Below are 24307 nucleotides of genomic sequence, written 5' to 3'. Positions count from 1 at the left end.
TGAGCACATTAAAAAAAAAACATATGTATAAAAAATCATGCTGAAAAAATTTATACTCAACGAAATTGTGACACTCACTCATCTAAAAAGCTTTGCTCATTCAAACCAGAGAGATTAATCACAGAAAGGAGATAAAAAAATTTCCTGAAAGAGAAGGGAAATAATTTAGCAGTAAATCATGGAGCAGGGCTAACATGAATCACAGAAAAAGGTACCGGCTCTTATGATTTAGGTGACATATAAAAAATAGCCCTTCGTGGATTGACAGTTATAGGTATAAATGATAAAATTATTCAGCAGTGGTATGTGCTTTTCTTGCCATTTGTCATCTTGCATCTGATTACTTCTAAGAATTTAATTAAAGGGGCAACAGAACCATATAGACCTTTTGTGACTAACAATCAGATACCTTCTTAAGTCTTTTTAAAGAAAATATATAACTATTTTTTCGCTTTGTCTTTACTAAATGTGCGTGCATCTTCATACATGTTATTTTTCTTTATATCATTTTAGGCTTGCAAGAAAAATTTATTAAGAAAACATTAAAAATAAAATGCAAAGGCATTCATTTTTGTTATTAGCAGAAAATTTATTTTAATTTAAATATACACTGAGAGACAATGAATATGAACAGCTGCTTAATCTGGATGTCTCCAGATTTTATTTTTGAACTGGAAATCCAAGATAATTGTACTTTTTCTCTCTGGCTCCGCAACTCAAAGTAATGAATATGAGCTCTGTGTGTGTGTGCATACGCACCACACACAAGACCATACATTTCCTATCAGCATTACAGACATTTTTCTCTAACAGAACTATAAATCAGAAGATAGTGTTTCATATAGACGGTGAATAACATCTTTTAAAAGTGTGTATAAAAATGCAGTTTTAGCAAAGGGGACCCCTTTCCATGGATTGCACTTTAATTTGCTTAGACTAGAAGATGTTGTTTTGTTTTCTTATCCTGTATATTGTGATAGTACAGGAAGTGGGTTTATATGAATACATCCTGTAATAAGGTATTCACCATCAAAATTCTTGTAAGGAAAATGAAAGTCTCAAGAACTACTGTGAGCATTGTACAATGTGACCAACCAATACATCCTTAAAAATACACCTGCGTGTCCATTTTCTTTGCAATTCAGAACTGCTAATACTACAAGCCCAATTCACAGTCACTTTAAAGTTTTGCTTCAAACGACTTCAGTGTTTTAACTGACTAAATTAAGGCTTTTCTGTGCTTCCCCCCATCTCCCAGAGCAGAAATTAAATCAGTTTTAATTTATTTTATTTGCTAACACCGTGGATATAATTATTGCTGCCGAGTCTTTTTAATTGTTTTCAACTAGGTGCTTGTCTTTAAGTTGCAATCGACTTCTAATTCCACATTGTTGATATTCCCCTGCTAATTCTGACAAAGCATCATAAATCCAGGTATTTAGGTTTATTGAATTTTGAAATGAGGTGATTAGTTGGATCATGGATGAATGAATTGATGCAAAGCAAAATGAATTTTATGATTTACTATGGTTTACAAGTTCCCTTGGAACCATTATGGGCAAACTGTAAAATGTATTAAGGGCTAAGATATCACATTTATAATCAACTTGGCAAATTTTCCTCATGTAAAGACATTCAGGCATTCTGCAGAAGAGTCACTGTTGAATAGGCATTGGGCATATACAATTAATTTTCACTGTGTTGTCTTCCACTCTATCATTTGAGTCTAAGAGGCTAATGTATGAGGTATCAGAGGCTTCACAATCACTGTGAAATGCCACGCCGTGTCATTTTTAGGGTTTTAGGTTGTAGTCTAATTTTCAAGGTAATTACCAAATCAAAGTTCTAATAAGATGCATTTTACTTTAAAACAAAAGGTTCATCCCTTATTCCCTCCCTGATGGAGGCCATGAGCGTATGGATTTTACGTTATTGATCTTGTGGCATATAACCCATGCATTTAGTTTGGTGTTACAACAGTTGGGAAAGTGTGGGTCCATTAACACTGTGAATTTAGATGTGAAATGTTTACATCATACTATGAAGGTGACACCAAAGAAACTAGGCAGCTCAGGATCCATGGCTAGAACAAGGAGGAAAACATGTACAGCATGGTGTGAGGGGCCTCGGGGGGTCTTCGCTGCCATTGAAATTCTACCATTAGTAATTCATCCCTCTCTTTTCCTTAATAATCTTATTAACCCCCCAAGATAAGATACCACCTCCCAACAGCTCACTGAGATTAGCTGTACCAAGAGATGCTACCTTTGCCGTAGACCTTGGGGAGGGTGGGACATGACAGCTACTTGAGGAGTTTAGTGCGAGAAGAGGCACCGTGGAGGAGAGCTCCGGGTAGCTAGGGAATCCTCTGAGGGCCTAGGGAGAGAAGGACGGCGAGCGTAGCCAAAGAGCACGATTGCCCTTGTTCCCAGCCTCAGTCGTGCAGTGTTGCTACCTAGACAACTTGTAGCAGGTCAGATGCACCAAATCTTTCGGTTCCAAACAACCAGTTCTTACATTTGGCGTCATGCAATATTCATCCTTTACACCTATTTCAACTGACTGTGATATGTAAAGAAGTACACTGTCGTTAAGAGTGAACTTATTCTAAACATCCCATGGGAAATTTACAGTGTTGTGTCTGTTGGGTTAAAAACCAAAATGTTCATTTCCCTATGACTTGTCTTAGAGACTTCACAAGGCTTCAGAGGTGACCTGTTAGGTTTATTTGTTTCTAATCAGATCCATCATCTGTAATTATTATTTCTTGTGTGTGTTAATTACCACTGACACTCTAGTCCTTAGACACGTGGTGGGGATGGCCCAGAGGGCCTGATGCATTCTGATCATACATGAATGAGACTTGTGGCCACTAGGAAGAGTACAGTTAAGTGGTCTCCTGACTTAGACTTAGGAAAAAAAGCAGAGTGCGGAATAAGTTTTTCTTTCTAAGGATAATAAAAGGAATCTTCAGGAGTCCTCATTTTTAAGCTCCAGTAGCTCAGTTTGGGACCTTGAGTAGAGTTTGGGGCAATCTCCAAATCAATTAAATGTAGTGCTCAACTGTGGTTTTATTAGTTATTGTATATTTAAACAAAGTGTTTCTAATATTTTGGGATTTCACAGAAGAGCAAGCGATACGATGAAATCCTGAAAATTTGGTTGATTAGTCAACTTCGCTTTCTTCCCCTCCCACTGCCGTGTCCTCTGCCATACCCACGGTGTTGCCGAAGACCGAGCTTTCTGTGAATCTGCTTCTTCCTATCTTCTCTTGAGCAGGGAGATAATTGTTTAGGTTTGAAAGACTTCTAGCTTCTGAGCCAGCATGGGCAAAAATCCTTTTATGTTATCAAAGTACTTCATTAAGCAGAGTATGTGACTTTGTAGATTAAAAGTGAAAAAAAATTTTTTTGAAGACTGCTAATTTACCGTGTGATGGAGACTTGGCCACAGCCATTTGCCAACTTGCTCAAGAAAACGGACAGTCTATGACAGGGAATAGTCAGTAATACTGATTGTGTTGTTCTTTTTATAGGCTTAGCACTTTCCAGAAGAAGTGCCTTTTTTTTTTTTTTAATGTAAGGGGTTAAAACAGCACTTAGCTGCAAGTGTGAATATATTTTTACCGTTCTGAAAATTTTACTGAGAATAATAATTGAAAGTAAATGAGCTCCCGAAAGCTGGACATGTGTTTGCATTTTCAAAGACTATTATTTTGGCATTTCATGACAATGCCATGTGGTGAGTCATAAGACTGGTGGAATTCCATTACAGGTATCCGTGTACATTAAGAACTAATAGAATGAGACATTTTAGCTGACAGAGTCAGAGTTTTATAGCATGTATAATAGAAATCTCGTAATGATAAAGCACATCACTGTTAGATTTTAGCACACAGCAGAGGGAAGCAACACGTCTTTCTGCTGCTGCCTTGCTGCTCCTCCCAACTTCTCCCTCATCAGTACTTCCTTTATTACTTGACGTTTATTCAACAAACGGAAGTTGTTTCCTGGAGGCCACGGTAATATGCTGCCCACATGAACAGTGTATCAGGAACGTCCTCTAATCTCTCTAATAATAATACTAACGTGAAACATGCAATCCTCTCTAATAACTCCATAGATTTATATATATAACATTATCTTTCACCATAGCTCCAGGGGAGTACTTTTATTTGTCTCTTTCTATGTGTTCCTAAGACAAATCTAGTTAGGAAGACTTTTCAAGTAAGGGGCCAAGTGCGATGCATTTCTAGATTCTCAGTGCCTAGCCCGGAGCCTGGCACATGCTTCTGTACACACTCAATATGTGGTTAACAGACCGAGTTGGGAGATTCACTCTATGGATGAAAGGACTGAGGCTCAAGAGCCTAAGTCTCCGGGGTGACAGCTAGTGAGTTACAGGCGCAGAGACTGAAGTCAAACCTCTTGACGCCGGCACTCAGGGCTCTTTGCGTATCTGCCCTCCGACTCCATCAAGGCACAGAGAGGAGGGTGCGGGTCAGACCACAGAGTCCTCAGGACGCCAGGGAACAAGGCGGCAGCACCTGCAACGAAGGAAGGACAAGGGCAGTGTCAGAAGCCAGAGCTCATCTTCCTATTTTCCTATTTTCTCTCTGTCACAAATGTTCTGGGATCAACTACCTTCTCTCTCGGCGTCTCACCTCCCTGCCTCTCCTCCCACACTGATGGGGAGCCCTTGTTTCCTAATATTTATCTGTCTCCTGTTACTGAGCATTTCCAAAAGCAGAACCGTGGCCTCAAGAATCTTCAAAAAAAACTCTGTCTCGACCCAGGGCAGGTCTGGTCTTTGTTCTGCGGTGGACGGACTGTAGCAAGAATTCTCGCCACGCCATGGGGACCAGGGAGGGTCTAGAAAGAGGACACAGGTGTCCCTGCCGTAGCCAGCCGACTGAAGCCAAGTTTAAGGTCTTTTCCTTCAAAGCTCTGAGAGCCATCACGCCGAAGTCATTTCTTCCATTTCCTGGTTTTATAATGTTACATTTCAGTACAAATCTCACTTCATTTGTGTTATCAAACACAATTAAGTGATCTATGCAGAATAATCAGATTTTCCAGCAGATTATTTTCTCTTTATTATTAATTTCTAAGAGTAAAGAGGAAGAGACTGACCTCTATTGAATGCCTACTCTGTAAGGCACTGTGTCAGGTACCTTTCTTATCCTAATCTTAAAAAGAAAAAGAAGCAAAAACACTCTGAAGTTAGAACTTAATACATCTTCCTTTGCGAATGAGAACACTAAGGTTCAAAGACATAAATACGGTGCCCAAGGCCAAAACCCAGCCAAGGACCACTGAAATCTGATTCCAGAGATCCTTGCTATTCTCCAGGGTCTATTTCAGGACTTAAAAATGTTGCTAGTTATTTACTTTAATGCCAAGGAACTTTTCTATACATAAACCTTGCATTTGGAAGCTTTATTTTAGAAAAAAAATCACTCTGGCACATTCCAAATCTGTAACTATACTCCAGAATAGTAGCCATCTTATTCAGCAATCCCATGACCTTAATAAAATTGTATTTTTGGTTTTAGGATTACACACTGAAAGGCAGTGTAGAACAGAGAGAAAATATAACATGGTCATAGCAGATCAAGATTTTGATCTCAGATCTGCCAAAGACTAGCAGTAAGATCTTGGCAAATTACCTATCTTCTTTGGACCTCAATTTGCATTCCAGTATAATCACGATGATCTTGAAGGTGTCTTCCAATTCTAGAAGTTATCTATACATTTTAATATCTGTCATAAGAAAAGTGATTTTCAATTATTCATTCCATGCACAATTGTCCCTTCTTTTTAAAAGCCCTCAGGAATATAAATCTGCTGTTTTATGTTCCTCCTAATAGAAGGTACTGATACTAACGTGTTTAAAGGGTCTAAATAAAAATTACTTTTATTTAACTTGTTTTTGTTTAGAAAGAGTTTAGGTGAAACTATCTTGCTGCAGACTGAGTGATGGAAAAATACATTTGCCTTTAAGTAGAAGAACAAAGAGAACTCTGTTGAGATAAAGCTTCAAATGTGCATTTATGGTCATGTTAGGGACTGAGTTTGTGTGTCCACCTCAGTTTCCATCGAGATTCAGGCCTGTAGACAACAGTGTTAGAAAACAGTATAGCTGTAGTATTAATACTTCATTATTTTTTTTTCCCACACATGAACATTTATTAAGCATTTTGAGTATCATACACAATTGGCTTCTTTTACTTAGCAATTTTTGGCATTTTTCTCTCAATACGTCATTCTTTTTAACTGCTGCAGATGTTACATTTTATAGACATATTGGTTAGTTATTTCTTATTAATCTTCATTATACAACTTACAGAAAGTAGTTAGCTGAGGACTTTTTCACACTGAGATAGGTACAAAATATAATTTCCTTTAAATTAAGAAAGGAACTTAGGCCAAGGACTCTCAGTATATTTATTTATGCAGTTTCATTTTAAGGTTTGGAATTAGAAGTATACCTATCATCTCACATAGGCAAACTTTTGTTTTGTTTTGGAAGAAAGCGAATCTTTATAGAAACCACTTGAAGTCTAATAATTGCAGGAAGCAAATTGGAGGTGCCCTATGAGACAGTTAGCACCTACTAGCTTAACCTCCCTGATTAATGAATGGCTGCTTAACTAACTTGCATTGAAATTCAGAGGATTAACCATCGAGTTTTCTGAAGAGGATTTTTTTTTCTTTTAACAAAAAATCATTGACAAATGAGTGTAGTATCTTAATGAAGTATACCCATTTGTTCTGTTTTAATCTTCCTGTAGACTTCTCCTCCAAAACAAAAATTCTCCTGCAAAGTTTAAAAGTGCCCCTCCAATGTGACTGTTCCATCATTCACATTCAGAATCAGTGACAATTTCCAATAAAGTAGGCATTGACCGCAAAGAACAATGTTGCTAGATTGTGCAGATTGCATGTGGGAAAATAAAATGCTCATGAAAATTGCCTTCTTGAAGTGAATGTCAGCATTTCTAAGTTTGATTTTTATTTTATTTCAGAGTCAGTTTTTTTGTTCTGCAAGAAAGCTTTCCTAATAGAAGTTAGTGATAGGAAGATGTATGATTTTTTGCATCTCGGACATATGTTTATTTCTTAATTTTAATCAAGTTAAAAAGAATCAATTGCTTCAAGTTGTAAATATTACTGATGCAAAATAAAAAAGAATCAGTCTGCTAAAATTGGTGGGATACGAGGGGAGGAGAAAATATATTTTACTATGTGATCTCATTAAGCATGACTTTGGCATTTTTTTCTTAGTTAATGGCGGTTTTTTCTTAGTTAATAATCCATTCCGTTTTGTGTCTCACTCCGTTGCTACTCACTTGCTCTCATGTGTTTACCAGTTGAAATTGAGCACCTGAGGAGAAGCTTAGAAATCTTGATGAAATATTTAATCTTGTCAAATATTATCATCTTTCCCCCTCCCCTCACTCTTTGTGGCCTATTTATACTACTTTGCTATTAAAAAAAAAAAAAAAAGAACTATTTTTGGTCACAAGAAATATATTTTAAAAGGTAAAGTTCCTGTACAGTAGCGGTCACTGTCATTTTGTCAGCTTGTCACTCTGCAGGGCCACACAAGAACAGCAAGGAAAGGTATCAGTGCGTCCCTCCGTGGAATGGGGTAGAGCAGCATTTTTGATTTGAATCAGAAAAGGAGAACATTGCGCACATCTCCTGATCAGTTGGGACAAACTTTGATTTTAAACTTGTTTATTTTTATTTTTTGAATAGGGAATGATGCCGTGTCAAATGTCTAATTTTTCTACTTTACATATTTCAGGAGAAAACACGTCATCTTCTGTTTTTAATTCCATCTTTGTGACCGAGGTCAAAGTGGCGTCATTCTGTTTAATTGGCTCTGTGCAGTTCACGAGGGAATGCAGCCTGGTTAAGTCACTCTGGAGCCTTTGTAGGAACTAATCTGCCCCGCGTTTAGCCTCCCCCTTGACCTCGTTAAAGGTAAAGGAGGTCAGACTTGGGTTCAGCAGAGGCACTCCTTTGCCAAGGAGACTGGCACGACAAAGTAATCGTTGTGTGTCACTTTTCATTAATCACACCACTTTTCCTTTTCATGAACTACCAGCAAATAATTGTTACTAAATGCGATTTGCAACACTCCATGCAGTGGTTGAAGAACCAGAAATAGGCAAACAGATAAAAACACTGTTTAGCTTGCAGGCAAGCAAGTGTTTGCTATTCAGAGATACATCGTGTATAAACATTGATTTAGCCATGAGCTGACACTTATAAAGCTTTTGCTCTTTCCAGAAAGCCCTGTGGTCAGGCTAAGTAATAGCCAAGGGCAAGTGCTTTTACCTGTATGGCAAGGTTACATTCTATTTAAATTGCCTGATCTGAAATAAATCAGTTTCCCTAATGTTAGAGGGCTGCAAGATTGCCATAGGTGAGAATCAAGTGCACTAAGTAAAATGTTTGCCTTTATGGTGAAAGACTCCTAGAGGGCAGCTTGTTGATTTTGAATAAATATTTCATTGAGCGGCTGCACATAATTTCGAAGCTAAGGATTTATTTAAATCAATGTAGATTTCCAGCTTGCTTTAAGAAATGGGTTACATTTATGCACAACGAACGAGAAAACTTTTTGTTTTCTTCTTATCAGGGCTTCCCAATATTTAAACCCCTCCAGAGTGACTGATAGGACTTTTGAAGGTGCTGGTGCGTTTGGCACCAGACGAGCTGTGGTTCTGCTATCAGTGGGTTCGTTACAGGAAACAACCTAGTTCTGTGTGGTCTGCTCAGATTACTGGTCCTGAGTACGGAACACGTGCACGTGTGCGCAGCATACCGCAAATGGACGCTATGGAAATGTGGCCAGACACATAATGAAGCAAGTAAATAGTGAAGCATTGCTCTCCCTACACTATGGTGTTATTAGCTCAACCCTGTCAATACACTATGATGGCAAAGAGAAGACAGAGTCAGCTCTGAAGATGGACATAGCAGGAGCCGAGATCCCAAACTACTGTCTGTTTTCAGGCTCTTCCTCACTGTGATTCATTCTGTTTTCTCTCTTTTAGTCATTGAAATTCCCCATCAGTTGTAATATGCATGACGGCTTTATTTGATATTAAGATGCAAAGTTGAAGAACTCAACATTGACAATATACACTAATAACAAAGAGGATTTCTAGGAGAAAATGTATTGAAATTGAAAAGAGTATTTTTCTTAAAAAGAAACATAAAGGAAGACCGATTATGAAATCCAACTTTTCAAAGTTTTTTCCTGGATAATATGCTTGTCAAACAAAGCCATGATATTTAGCAGAGGGTGAAAAAATCACATTTTGGTAAAATAGAAAAAGTAATTTGATCAGATATATACAGATTCCTTATTTATAAAAAGTTGAGTTATTTAGTTATATAAAATCTACTTTGCAGATAGTTTGTTGATTCTGAGAAAGTGTTTTCCCAAAGCATACTGAAGTAAAAAAAAATTCAGCCAATACTAATGCATAACATGAACTTATAAAATCGCAATATACTCACTGCTAAAATGAATCGGAGTCCCCATTGCATAAGCAGAGGTAGTCTTCCATTTTTATGGATCTCAGGTTCATCATGTACTCACAGTTTTTATTATGGTAACTTCTGTGGTGTTTAATCTTTATCGTATTTAGTTTTTAGACATTGGTTATCATTGAGTGTTCAGCGTCTAATGAAACTTAACACTTTATGTGATTGTAAGTATGAACCATCCCATCTAATCAGAAAAAAAATTTGTTCCTAGCAGTTCTTCAGTGCTAACGACATTCTAAGTACCCTGCACATATTAGCTTACTTAATCCTTGCGACAGCATATGACGTAGGAGGTACTCATCATCATTTACAGACAGGAAATGAAGATACAGAGGGGGCTTCAGGGTCTTGACTAAGATCGCACTGTGAGCCCGGGAGCTGCACGCAAACCAAAGCCAACCGGCCAGAGTCTGTGCACTTAGTCACTAAGGACATTGCCCCCGAGCACTTTCACACAATCCAAGCTGCTGCACCGTAGACCAGCCAGGTCTCTGCTGACCTGAGGTGCGCTCGGGGTGCATATCATAGGCGGTACATGTCTGCTGATAGAGCACCTTCTGTCCTCTGCTAAGTGCCTGGGGATGTGAACAATTTACCCTCACGTTTGCTTTCTTACAGTGTAAAATATTATTCCTAATATACGTAAAGTAAGATTGCACAGTTGTAACACAAATGGATGCATGCAGATCTAAGAGGGGAAATAGATACGACCTGGTAACTGGATGATAGATTTTGTCCTTAGCAAGTGTGCAGTTGATGCCCTGAAACTGTTCTTCTGTCCCCACTATGACTTTTCTCCTTCAGACTGAGAAACCCTACCAGGGTCGCCTGTGTGCCCTTACCCTCTGCAGCACAGGGTAGAGGCTGTCGTGGAGGTGCCCCTCTTTATAACAGCTGAGTTGGCTAACTTCACGTTTCCTGTCTGGAGCAGGTGGGTGCAGTGTCTGTCTGCCTCGCTAAGCTAATTTTCCTTTTCCTCTCGGCATCCAGAACTTACCTTCCTTCCTCTTTAATGGATAGAGGTTCTTTGGGGAGGTTTTTTTTTCCCTTCCTTGCATAAGTGTAAAGGAAAACAGCATAATGTTTTCTTCAACCTTATTAAATTGCATTTCACCCTTGAAAAATGAGCCAGTGGTTCGGTGACGGCCTGGGTATGAACCATGTCCGGACGCCCAGAGGTGCAGGAGGCCTTGGCCCACGCACACCTGTCCAGTGTTGGAAGGACACGTAAAGACAGCAAGATAGGGGAAGTCGCTGGTGGTCCAGGGGTTAGGACTCCGTAACCTAATTCACTGCTGAGCGCCAGGGTTCAATCCCTGGTCGGGGAAATAACATCCCCACAACCCACGAGGCATGGCCCCCAAAAAAATAAAAAATAAAGGCAGCACCCTCTTTGGTCTCTGGCAGTACCAGCATCTGCAGTGAGGTCAATGAATGTGGTCATTCAACACTCTAAAGAACTTAATTCAAAGCCCAAAATAACATCAAAATACTGCAGATCCTTCCCCGATTGTATGAAGCTGTAAAGTTGTCACCAAGGCCGCCCCTTTAAGTAAGTCCTTTTATGGTCTCCCATTCTCTGTCCCATTACCCTCCCACTCACCCCCTTCTCGACCCCTGGTCCCTGCGGAAAAACTTCCCCAGCCCCAGGCTGCAGTCCGGCTTTCCCCCTTCCTGGTCCTGCCTCGCAAAGTCAAGGCTGCTTCCTGACAGCAGGAGGAATGCTGTCAGTAGTCGGGGATGGGTAAGAGATCAAGAGAGAAACAGAATTCTCTTTAGCCAGTTGGGGGAAAGGGAAAAATTGTTAATTCTCATGTTAATATATTTTATCCCTCACAAGTAGGTCATCAATTTTTTTCTTCCTTCTTTCTATCCACACTGTAACCCCCAGCCAATCTTGTTGAGATACAACGTTGTTGAGATAAACATCATTTTTTTCCTTCTGGTAGGCATGTGAACTTACAAACGGGAACTGAAATCATAATTGATAGACCCATACAGCAGTTCTCCCCTTTTGGCCATGGTTTTTTAAAGTTTCTCACCCTGTAATATGTACTCAGGAACTGATCTGATTTCTTTCTATACGTTTCAACAGTGTGCTAGGCTAGGTGAAGGGATTTTAATGATAAAAGAGAGACCCCATCTCTGTCCTGATTGGCTGTGGATGGAAGATTTGTCATTACATAAATTAACACTGGCATAATAATTATATTCCAGTTATTATAAGGACTGCAATAAAAGGACAGTCTGCAATGAAAGCTACAAGACTGAAATTTCACCTATAACCGGGGAAGTGGTTAGCATTTAATAAACGTTTACTGAATAAATGAATCAACACATTCAAATATTACATACAAGTCTTTGGAGAATTCCAATTTATTGGAAAAACTGCATAATCTTCTCTGTGTTCTCTTTTTGAGACGCGGCTTACACTGTAGAGCACTCCAAAGAGAGATCTTGGAAGTCTGTATCACAGGACAAATCTTATTGAAATTCCCACTCACTGCTGTCTGAACCATCATTTTCACTGATGAGAAATGGTTTATTGCTTTTTCATCACTGACATTCACTTTGCTTGATGAGAGAAAAAAACAAAACAAAACAGTGTCATTAAATAGTAAGCTTGCTGAGATTTGGTTTTCTCTCTTTTTTTAACTTAAGCTTATACATGCCTATTTCACAGGCATATTACCCCATCTCACCCATGAAGAAACAAGGTAGGTTGATTGGCATGGACCCCATTCACAGACTAGAGCCACTCTGGGATCCTAACCCCACACTGTCCTTTACTGGTTTTGTTTAATGTAAAGTCAAGTCATTGTGTTAGTTTGCTAGGGCTGCTGTAACAACTGCAGATTGAGTGGCTTAAACAACAGAAATGTATTTTCTCACCGTTCTGGAGGCTAGAAGTCCAAGATCAAGCTATTGACAGGGTTGGCTCCCTTTTAGGGCTGTGAGGGAAGTTTCTATTCCAGGTCTCTTTCCTTGGCTTGTAGATGGCCATCTTCTCCTTGTGTCTTCATATCGTCTTCCCTCTGTTCATGTCTGTGTCCAAACTTCCTCTTTGTATAAAGGGCACTAGTAATATTGTGTTACAGCCCACCCTAATGACCTCATTTTATCTTAATTACATCTATAATGATGCTATCTCCAAATATGGCCGCATTCTGAGGTACTGGGTGTTAGGATTTCAATTATGAATTGAGAGAAGGCACAATTCAGCCCATAATAGTCATCTTCCTGAAGGGTTCTGTGGACTGAGTGTGACTAAAGTGGCACAAAACTGTTCCTCTTTTCAGAAAAATTGAAGTCGAACACCGCAAAGTTATCAATTAGATAGAGGTATGAAGTACACAATCATGAGATTAGAATTTTGTCTGATTAATGGGTGGTATTACTTAGATAAGTATTCTCCTGCATTGATATAGAATGAATATTAAAATTAATATTTTAATACCATTATCTATATTAAACATTATCTATATTATATAGATAATATAACATTATCTATATTAAATCTAGAAATGATCCTACATTGGTTATGCTTATTGCCCTATGAGAAACAGGGAAGTATCTCCATTTTAGTGTCTAAGGTCTGGCAACATCATAGGTGAGACTTGAATTGTAAGAAGTAATAGAGGGAGAAATGAGTTAGCCCAGGTTCCTGACTTGATTTTCTCCCTCTTGAGATCGTCTTAGGTGTTCTGATATCTATTAGGCTATTCTTTCATTTGTGGCCATTACATCTGGCTACTGATCTGCAGAGTCCAAATACCAATGGTCTCGGCTATCAGTGAGGTTGCATCTCCCTCATCCTGGAAGTTTCCAGATAAGGATGTTCAGTGGGTTTTACTTCTTTATCTTCCACAAGTGAGAATCTGATTGAAGTGGTAGATTGCAGGCCCTGTCATTATGTGCTCCAGGAGATACACTGGAAAGTGCTTTGTAGCCAAATGGGTAGGGGCTTAGGGTACAGGAAAAGGGGACCTGCATTTTCTACCTTTCTGGCTGGCAGCTTTGTTTGACCTAAAATCAAATTACTAGAAGAAGCAACAACATGGTGTGAAATTTAAAAACAAAACAAAATAGATGCACTCTAGTAAACCCGCAAGCACTTTGTAGTTTCTGTTTTATTATGTTTGAATAGTTATTTTCTGCTGAACCCGTTTTTCATTCTAGATTGAAAAGAATCTGGTGTTTCAAAGACAAACAGGAGTTCAACGTGTTAATAAAGCAGAAATACACCATCTTTGGAGACTAGTCTGAAACTCATAATAAATGAAACACTCGTATAATGAATTGAGAGTTCTCGGTTAAGTCACTGTCACTTGATTGATTTTGTTTTTCTTATCTGTAAAATGGGCTTTTGAGAAGTACATGGCTAAACCTGCAAGAGTGGTATGAAAATTTTGCATGTGGTCATCCAAGCATTATTCATTTTTCTAGAGAGAAAGTCCATAAACTCCCCATGATTATCAAAGGTGTCAGTAACCAAAAAAGTCTAAAAAATATCTGGACCAGATGACCCCAATTAGCATTCAAGACAATTACAGGTTCTATACGATTTACCTGTTCTGAATCCTTCTCTTAGCCATTGTTACTAGGATTTATCAGTGTAAATGTTAAGTACAAACTCAAAGTGAGCATACATAATTTGGCCCAGTGTCTTGTGGATTTTAATAGATCTAATAGTTGGTTCATAAATAAATAATGAAAAGATAAATTATAGAAAAATTTATGGGATAGGGCAGAAGTGGGCAAATACATAATAGTTCTTAGTCTTTTTTGTCTGTGACAAATGATTCATTAGAAAGACGTGTTCCCATTGGTGTCTTCAGAACTATTTAAAATTCTCAACACGTTAACCGTGATTTTACTTTTCTTCTCATTCTTGAAAGTGTATTAGAGTGAGTGAAAAAGTGACAGTAGGGCCTGTATACTGTTAAACTATTTCTAAGACATTAGGTCAAGAATTAAACAAGGCATTCATTATATACCATGTAGTAATCCTCATGAATTTTTGCCTAAATATTCTTGCCTAATTATAGCATATCTTATTTGTTCGTAAGCCCTAAATGAAATGGTAAAATGAATAGTGAATTGTGGATATGTTTCTAATATACCCCGATAAGATACAATTGTGTTAAAGAAAATGGAATGTTTTCAATTTTTTAAATAATATTGTAATTTACAGACATAATTTGCTATGACAATATATAGTATAGTATTGCATATGTCAGATAAGAAAAGCTGGTACCTTTGGACGTGCACATAAATTTTAAGTTTTCTATCAGAACAAGATAAGAAAGAACTTAGTCAAATAAGTTATGTTGAAAACATGAACCTGAATTCAACATTCAGGGAAAAAAAGGGTTGCTTTCTGTTTAATAATTGTCTTGGTTTTTGTTTGTTTTATTTTTTTATTTTTTATTTTTCTGTTTCTAGAGCTCCTTGTGTCATCTGTCCTTAAATAATACTCTTTTGAAAAATCTCATGTGTCCTAATTGGCCTCCTTATTTGGGTCTCCCAATATTGTTCTCAATTTTGGCTACACCTATAAAAAGTACCGATACCTGGATCCCCCTCACCAGGACTCTGATCTGTTTGGCCTGGGGTGCAGCCTGAGCACGGAGATTTTTTAAAACTCCCCAGATGATTTAATTGTGTTCACATGCTTGAGAACCATTACCTTAAAGAAGTCACGGTTCTTGGAGAATAGCTGATTCCACATTTGCAAACAGTAACATCAAGTTAGACTGAGAACATCTTGTGTTGTCAAAAAAGCAAGAACACTTTGCAAAGTATCTGGGATAAGCCAAAATGTAGAAAGAACCCAACTTAAAGAAACTTCCACAATTGATGCAATTTGACTATCAATTAGAAAACAAATAGTCAATTGGGGTAAATGGAATCTATAAAAAAAACCCAACAACACTAAGTTCATAATAATACAAAAGTCATGTGTGAGTGAGAGGAGTGGGTCGTATGTATAAAACTGTGCTAAAGGGAAGATGTGTTTTCAGTAATATTTATAGAAAATGCTTTATGTTCATCAAGTCAAATTGTTTATTCAAATTTCTTAGTTTTCTTTATTCATTCAGTATTTGGATGCCTACTATGCGCCAAATAATGTTCTAGGTACTGGAAATATATTGTTCATTTCAGTGAAATCCTTGACTTCAAAAACTATATATTCTAGCTGGAAGAAATGAGTGACAGATATACATAATAACACAGCAGCAAATGCTACGAAGAAGAGTAATTCAGTGTAAGAGGATAGAGAGGTAGGGCAGAATGAGACCATTACAGAGATTACGGTTGGGGAAGCCTCTAAAATTTTAATATTTGAACAAAGACCTGAATAAAGTGAGGAAGTGTGCTTAAGACTCACTAGGGGAAGAGAGTTCCATGCTGAGGAACAGCAGCAAGTGCAAAGGCCCTGAGGTGTGAATGGTCAGCAAGAATGCCAACATGACAGAAGCAAGATATTGAGGTCAGAGGGGCAGCCAGAGGTCAGATCACTTAGCGCTTGAGCATGGAGGGATATGGTCTGCTGCTGTGTGGAGGTGGATTGTAGGGGGCAAGTCCTGGAAACAGGATGCCAGTTGGGAGAACAGTTGGGAGTTCAGGTGTCAGCAGTGGACAGGGAGAAAGTCATTAAATTCAGGACTCTTTTTTTTTAAAAATTGAAGTATAGTTGATTTACAATGTTGTGTTAGTTTAAAGTGTACAGCAAAGTGATTCATATATATATATACACACACACACATATATATATTCATTTTCAGATACTTTTCCATTCTTGGTTATTATAAGATATTGACTATAGTTCCCTGTGCTATACAGTAGGACATTGTTGTTTATTTTGTATATAGTAGTGTATATCTGTTAATCCCAAACTCCTGATTTATCCCTCCCCTCCCCTTTCCCCTTTGGTAACCATAAATTTGTTTTCTAAGTCTGTGAGTCTATTTTTGTTTTGTAAATAAGTTCATTTGTATCGTTTTTTTTAATTCCATGTGTAAGTGATATCATGTGATATTTGTCTTTCTCTGTCTGACTTCAGTTAGTATGATCATCTCTAGGTCCATTGATGTTGCTGCAGGTGGCATTATTTCATTCTTTTTTATGGCTGAGTAATATTCTGTTGCATATGTATATATGTACCACATCTTCTTTATCCATTCATCTGTCAGTGGGCAATGAGGTTGCTTCCATGTCTTGGCTGTTGTTCATTTTTTAAAAAATAGAGCTGAATAGAGTTTTTGATGGATTGGGAGTATATTTTGGTGAAAGGGGAGAATCAAGAATGGATATTTACTGAGATGTAGAGTTCAAAGAAGAAGTATGTTTAGGGTGGGGAAGGAAGAATCGGTAGTTTATGCTGGACATATTAAGTTTGAAATACATGTTAAATATCCCATTTTTGGAGGGAGGGGGCAATTGGATATTTGGTTGTCAAGCTCAGGTAACACATTGCTGCTGACAACAGAAATTAGGGAGGCAACAGCATGTAGAGAGTACTTAATACCATGGTATCAAATAAGGACCTGGAGAGAAATCAGAGAAGAGGTTTGAGAACTGAGTTCTGGGGTACTAATACTTAGAGGTCAAGAGGAGTTAGAGGAAACAAACAAAATAGCATGAGATGAAGGAGCCAATAACGTATAAAGAAAACCAGGTATGTACTTTCCAGGAAGTCAGATCACATTCCCCAGGAGAGAGTAGTAAATTTCACAAATGCTGCTGAGAGTCAAGTAAGATGTAGGCTGAGACCTGAACACTGGATTTGGTCACATAAATGTTTTCCTGTAAGAGGATCAAAGAAATGTGGTTACAACTGAAGGGCAATATGAGATGTCACGGAAGGGACAACATCTAAACTGACAATCAGAGCAAGGTACTTTTAAATGAAAGGTATATTGTTTACAAAACTTAAGTAAATACAGTCAATTCTCACTGTTTGCAGTAGTTAGGTTCTATAACATCTCCAAGAGCACTGAATTAATGAATACTGAACCATTGCTCCTAGGGGAAAACTAGGGTTAGATTCCTGTAAGCCTCTGGTCACAGCATTTTCATCAGTTGATCAGTACATAACCTTCTTTTATGTTTGTGTGTGTGTGTGTGTGCGTGTGTGTTTTAAACACCCCTCTTAGTGTATATTGTGGATTCATTGGCATTCAACTCACAGCAAGAGCACTTAACTCATGCCTGAATGAAGATTGTCTAACACATGTTTTCTCTGTAAAGAATATTACATCCTTCTTGTGCTTAGGAACACTAGATGGTACTTCAGCACTAGGTTTACAAATACATTTTAGCAAGGGGGTGATCACAAACACAAAATCCATAAACAATGAGGACCACTTTGTGTATCATAAAATAAAATACTCTGTCAAGATGGAGATACCTCAACCCCTGCTGAAGAGAAATGGATAATCAAGCTTATAAAAAGTTTCAGAAGAATAGGAGTCCGGCTTAAACTTGTCAAAATCATTGGCACAAAAAGTGGATTGTTTTCATTGTATAAATTGTTAGACATTTGGACATCAGAACTGCTCCAATTTTATTTAGTGTCTGAAGATTCCATATACTGAGAATTGTGTAAAACTGGGGTGGTACAGAACAGTATAGACTATCTTATCAACATTAGAAAAATTACCCAGGGTTGAAACAACTACACGTTCAGATCCTATGGCTTAACTATTCTACCTGAGTAAGGCAAGTGCTGCTGTGGGCTTGTAGGCTGGGCCGTCCAGCTTGCTACATGTGCACAAGAGCTAATATAAACGTGGTTGAAAGCATTAAAAATAATTAGAATTTCTTAGAAGGGGAGCAGTATTAACATCCCATTATTAGGGCAATAAATCATGTATTAATTTAAGTTCACTAAGTACATTTGTGGCAGCCACAGTATATAAAATCATAGAAAGTCTGCCTCTAAAATTATAGTGTATTTGAGTCAACCCGCATGAGCCCAGGCTGTTACTCCTAGCCTCAGCTATTCGAGGAGAATTGAGATCTGCCTCAGTTCTTGCTGCCTCTGAATCTGAATCCAATAGAAACAACACAATTCTACGTGCCATTTTTCTAAAAATTAATAGACAATGAGACCTTGCCATGCTCAAATCAAAATTCAATATCAGCAATAAAGGAAATAATGTTGTAAGACCCCTACCTGGTGATTGACAATTGTGTAAGTTAAAGGAAACCTAACTTGGCAAGCCCCCTACCCCCCATTCTTGTTCTCATTAAATTCAGTGTTTCATTGGAAGGCATTGCAGTGTCATGGTTGCATGCACAAACTCTGGTGCCATTTTGCACAGGTTCACATCCCACTTTGGTGGCCTGTTGGCTGGTGACCTCTGGTAACCTCCTTTCCTCTCTGCCTTTGTTGACTAGCTGTATGGGGCAGATGGTGGTGGTACCTATCTCACTGTGCTGTATGAAGATTACACGAATGAAGGAATAATGTCCAGGGCTTAGTAACAACAGATCCTGGCATGTGAGAAGCCATACATAGGTGTTTATAGCAATCACAAGTATTTTGGCTTTGGCACAGTGACTGAGGTATAATCACAGAACAAATAATCACAAGATAAGTTATCCATCTTTATTTTGTATTAGCAAGTCAAAGGAGAATATAATTCACTCCTACCCCTCACCCCCAAACTTCCCATCAATTCACAGTCAAAAGAAAGATCAAAGAAGGAAACATTCTCAGAGACCCTTAATTCTAATTCCTTTTCTAGATTTTTAAAGCCCCTGTTACTCTCTAATCCCATGTTTAATTGTTTTATGTTTCCCTCTCTTAGGAAGCCAATATGATAAGTACAGTGCGATTGTTGTTTATTATACCAAAGTGATACAGATATCCTAGTTTACCTTTCTCATAATGATAAATATGGCCTAATGCAAAAAAAAAAGAAGCCATTGGGCAGGGCCGCAGGCTGGCTCGGCCTCTGGGCAGCGCTGTGGGCTGGGCTCTGAGGCTGCCCAGGGTCCCTGCTCAGGTTCCCCGGTTGTGCAGGGCCAGGGGCGATGCGGAGCTGTTGGGGGGCCGCTGGCTTGGCTCCCTGCCTGGGTGGGGCTGTAGAATAGGCTTCCCCGCCGCCGCCCCCATAGGTTCTGGGATTCTCCCGACGTTGTCTTGTCTATGGAAAGTTGTTAGCTGGTATTGTGAGGTCTTGCTGGGAACAACCTATGTCCCCATCTTGATGATGTCACCTCCTATCCATAACACTGTTTTTATTTATCTTTCATTTTCAATGAATATTTATTGAGAACCATCTATGTTTTAAAAAGGTAGAACAAAGACAAATAAAATACATTTATCCCCTGTGAGGAGTGATAAACACACTTTAAGAAACTTCATAAAGTGTTTAAAAAATCTATGAAAAGATAAATGTTAACTTCTATTATAGCTTAGAGATCGTGACCTCAATATGAACAGCAACAATTCTATAGCACTTTTAAAAAATACATCCACAGGTAATTCTTTAAAGTATTACTACCATATTCTAGTTGAAAAAAAATGAGGCTTGCCAAAATTTGCCTAATCTCTTTGATCATGCAAGGTAGAGCAGACACTAGAACCCTACCTTTAACTTCACAGCCTGTGTTAATTCTCTCAGAACAAGCTGCCAGAAGAGTCTTTCTACACATCCTTTGATAGCAATTTTGTAGTATTGAACTACTTTCTGGAAAACATAATATAGACAAGGCACATAAATTGGCTGGGGTTAAGGAGGAAGAAAAAAAAAATAGTGTCTCTCTCCAGCATTTTTTTTTTCCCTTTATTCTTTTCTGTCTATTCCCTTTTGGCTCCAAAGGGGCTCTAGAGTTTTTGAAAAAGACTAAGTATTGCCTGTTAAGACGCTGTAGCCTGAAATGAAAGGCTTTCGATGTCTTTACATAATATGATTTTCTTTGTTTCCTTCCATTCTGTTCTGGTCTCTGTATATACTTCAAGGTCGTCCACTCTCCTTACATGTGTATGTTTCCAGTACCATATTGCATTCTCTGTTTTAACCTCAGAGGTGGCTAAGTAAAGCGCTACAGTTTATCTTGCAAGTTTAGTTTCAAAAGCCAACCACAGGGAGAAGCCGCCTGTATCTTCCTGGGGTCTGACTGAGGACCTTGTCCCGTTAATAGCCTCCGTAAGAGCAGAGAACTGCAGCTTCCACATAAATAGCCTTATCAAGTCACAAAACCCAGGATTTCCTGATGTGTCTGATTTTTTAAGTTATGGATTTTTGGGGCTCCATCTAATGTTTTCATAGAAAATTATTTTATTGTTGATTTTTTAAATGAGTTAAACAATGGAATATGACAAAATTAGACACTGCCACTGAATTTCTATTCTACTTTTTGGAGAAACAATTTTACTATAATAGAAGTAATTATTCCAAGTTATAAGGTATGCAATTCTATCATAGTAAAAATTAACTATGTTAACTTTTACAGCCATTTTCATTGACATTTTGAAATAGTAAAAATAGAGTTTAGTTTTTAAAACTGGAAATTATTCATACCAATCTGTGAATCAAAGGGTATTATTTCTTTTCCTGAAACCCAACAATAATTTGCTTCTGATTTTCAATAGCTCACTGATTTCCTGTGTGTGTGTATGTTTTCCTGTGTATAAAATGACACTATGGAAAGATCTTCTCTATATGGTCTGCATGCTGTGATTAAAAATGGCTTAGAAAATGGCAGTTGAACTTAGAACTTAGAACAGCATTTCCAACATTTGTTCTATAAAACATTGAAACATTATACAAGAGAATTCCATCATCAAGTAGATTTTGGAAATGTATTGTTACAAATTTCGTGGGGAATATTTCTACTAGAAGACTTCTCAGAGCCTTTACTATTGTATATGACTTTGTACTCTGAATTTGCACAAATAATGTAGTATATGCTATCTCCCAAATGCATTTGACCATGAAATGCTTTTTTTCTAAGAGCAACCATCCTATAGTCTACAGAATGAAATTTAGTTAACATTGACTTTCGTAAAATGAGATATAAAAATAGATTTTGTAATAGGTGTTACCCATCTCTTTCTTGTTTAAAATTAATATGGTTATTATTTATAATAAAGAAAACAGTTTATATGACCAAGGAAGCTAAAAATCATCTTTAATAAAATGCCTCAAAAGATTATTTCTTCCTCATAGATTTTTACTACTTATTTTTGAAATGTCATAAGTAGAACATATTTTTCTCAAGTTTTTCTAAAGATATACTTATTTAGGACATTCAGTATAGAGTTAAATGCATCTGCTTTTAAGAAAAAATATTTTACTAAATGTTTTGGGTATCAAAATGTTTTTAATCGTCTTTATTGCATTTTTTTTAAAAATATGATTTCTAGTCTAAACCAAAATTATCAATCATTGTTTTTACAGAACAATACCATTGTTATACTCATTTTTTAAAAAATTGTGCACCAATGAAAGTTATATTAAGCTATGTGTCAACAATAATTTTTGTCATGCCTGTTCTGTAATTATTCTATTTAATAATTTTAAGCAGCAGCAGCCTTGGGAAAAAATCGGAGCAATTGTTATGTAATAATTTATTAAGTACCTACTATGAGCTTAAGTACAGTGATAGGACCTAGAGCGAATACCAAGAGGAATAGGATAGCAAAAAGCCTTAGGATCTTTGTTCATATGTATTTTTTATCAGCTCAAATTAATTCACTATAATTTATATACAAATTCTTTTTCAGAGTTTTCATGGGTATCCATTTTAGTTTTTTTTTAATCTTTTTATTATAAAGAATTCCATATATACAAGAGTAGTGAAAATATTGAGGTGGACTCTGTAGAGTCATTTATGTCCCTTTAAAACATGTAAGGTAGTAGTTTAATTTGTTTGAATTTTTTTATTTCCTTTTTTTTTCAAGGCTAATTCATAGGACATGTGTAATTCTCTCAGGTTATATCTCTCTTTATTAAGGTAGCTACCATGACACTTATTGTCTGAATTCATCATTTCATGAAGGTTTTGCCAAACGGTCCAGTGCTATAATTCTTTCTTCCTTTATAAGCTTAAATACTCTATAGAGAGAAATATCTCTCCTCAATTATTTTGTTACCCTGAGATATAATTAGTACAGGAATGACAGGTCAAGTTTGTCTCTTTCCCTTTACAGTTTGCAAAATATTTTAGATGACTTTCTAGCAACTTCAGAAATGATCGATGAAGGTTTTTATGTGTTTCGTTATTCGATATCATTGTGAATTAACGGATTTTAAACATATTTAACATATTTTAATTTGTTGTCATTATTATAGTTACTAATGTTCAAACTTTCCCATCTTTGGTCAGTGGAAACCTTTTCAGTTTGGCTGAGTCCTTTGACATTACCTTAGTCTTTAATAGGTTCCTTAACCCCTAGTACGACAGGATGCCTAGACTTACCTTGTACATTTCCTACCCTAGACCTGACTTCAATTATTTCTCAGGGAACTCAGGTTTCTTTTAGGGAGGAATGGTATTTTGAGACCACAGCTGTGTTCCAGGGATACATCTTGTTGGTGGGTTGGCCATTTGTTTCCTGCCCTTTTAGTGGACCAAACTAAGAAAATTTCTCAAGAGGACATATATTATATAGTTCATAGCAGTAATGCCAGTTTACATTTAGAACTACACTCTTTTACCCTAAATTGTTTGATTTTACATTTTTTTCTCTTTTAATGAAATTCTAAATTCCTAATGGCATTAACATAATCATTTATTTCCTTGATCCGGTAGGAAGGTCGATATTACAGTAGTTTGAGAATAGCAATAGCAATATCATGGGTAACAAAATGATTACTGAAAAGAATTTAAGATGTCTTTGTAGTTCTTTTTGTTCTACTTAGTTATATCCTAATAGAGTACATCAAATTACTCTGCTTTAAAATCACTAGAAATATTCTGTTTTATTAAGCCATCAACTTAATACATAGGTTCATTTGTTTTATTTTGTATTTTTAAAAAATTTTATATGTATGTAACATGATTCCAAATTCAAATCCACAACTTGAAGTATATTCAGAGAAGTCTGGCTTCTGCACATGTGCCTCAGCCTTCCCTCATTCACAGGTAACCATTTGATATAGTTGTATTATCTCTTGTTTATTTAATGGTTGAATCTTCTATCTTTTAAAAACATGCAAACAAACATAAAGATACATGTATAGTGTAATTACACATGCACGTGTCTGCATCGTATGCCCTTCCCTTCCACCGTAAACAGCAATCGCTCTCAAATTCACCTGCAAACCCATCATCTGGGGGCTTGTTAAAACACAGAGTGCCAGTCCCGTCCCCAGAGTTTCTGATTCAACAGGTTTAGGAGAGCACCCACTTTTCTGCATGTCTAACGAGTTCCCAGGTGATGGTGATACAGCTGCTGCGGGTCTAGAGACCACCCTTTGAGAACGAGTGCTGTGTATAGTGTTCTTGACTTCATTTCCCACTTAAGATGATATTCTGAAGATCACTCCAGCGATGTAAAAAGAACTTTGTTTCTCCTCGTAGCTGCACAGTATTCCACCGGGAGGAGGTGCCACAGTTTATTCCACTAGTTCCCTAATGTGCGCATCTAAGTTTGTCATTTGGGGAGATAAAATGAGTTAATCATATAAAGAATTTAGCCTATCAGTTCTCAATCTTACTGGAACAAGATCTACTTTCTTAAATTAATATATTATAATGCACCATTTATTCTCTGAAAA

At 37.3% G+C, this 24307-nt stretch overlaps 1 protein-coding gene across 13 annotated transcripts in view; it reads left to right on the top strand.

Moving 5' to 3' along the window:
- TENM3 (teneurin transmembrane protein 3) overlaps positions 1 to 24307 on the top strand; it is a 2524603-nt gene that overhangs the window by 1494033 nt on the left and 1006263 nt on the right. The window lies entirely within an intron of this gene.

Source organism: Balaenoptera ricei, chromosome 21 (genome assembly GCF_028023285.1).
Source record: "Balaenoptera ricei isolate mBalRic1 chromosome 21, mBalRic1.hap2, whole genome shotgun sequence".
In the NCBI taxonomy this organism is placed as follows: Eukaryota; Metazoa; Chordata; class Mammalia; order Artiodactyla; family Balaenopteridae; genus Balaenoptera; species Balaenoptera ricei.
The sequence above is the reverse complement of the archived record's forward strand: the minus strand, read 5'-3'. Positions and strand labels throughout refer to the sequence as shown.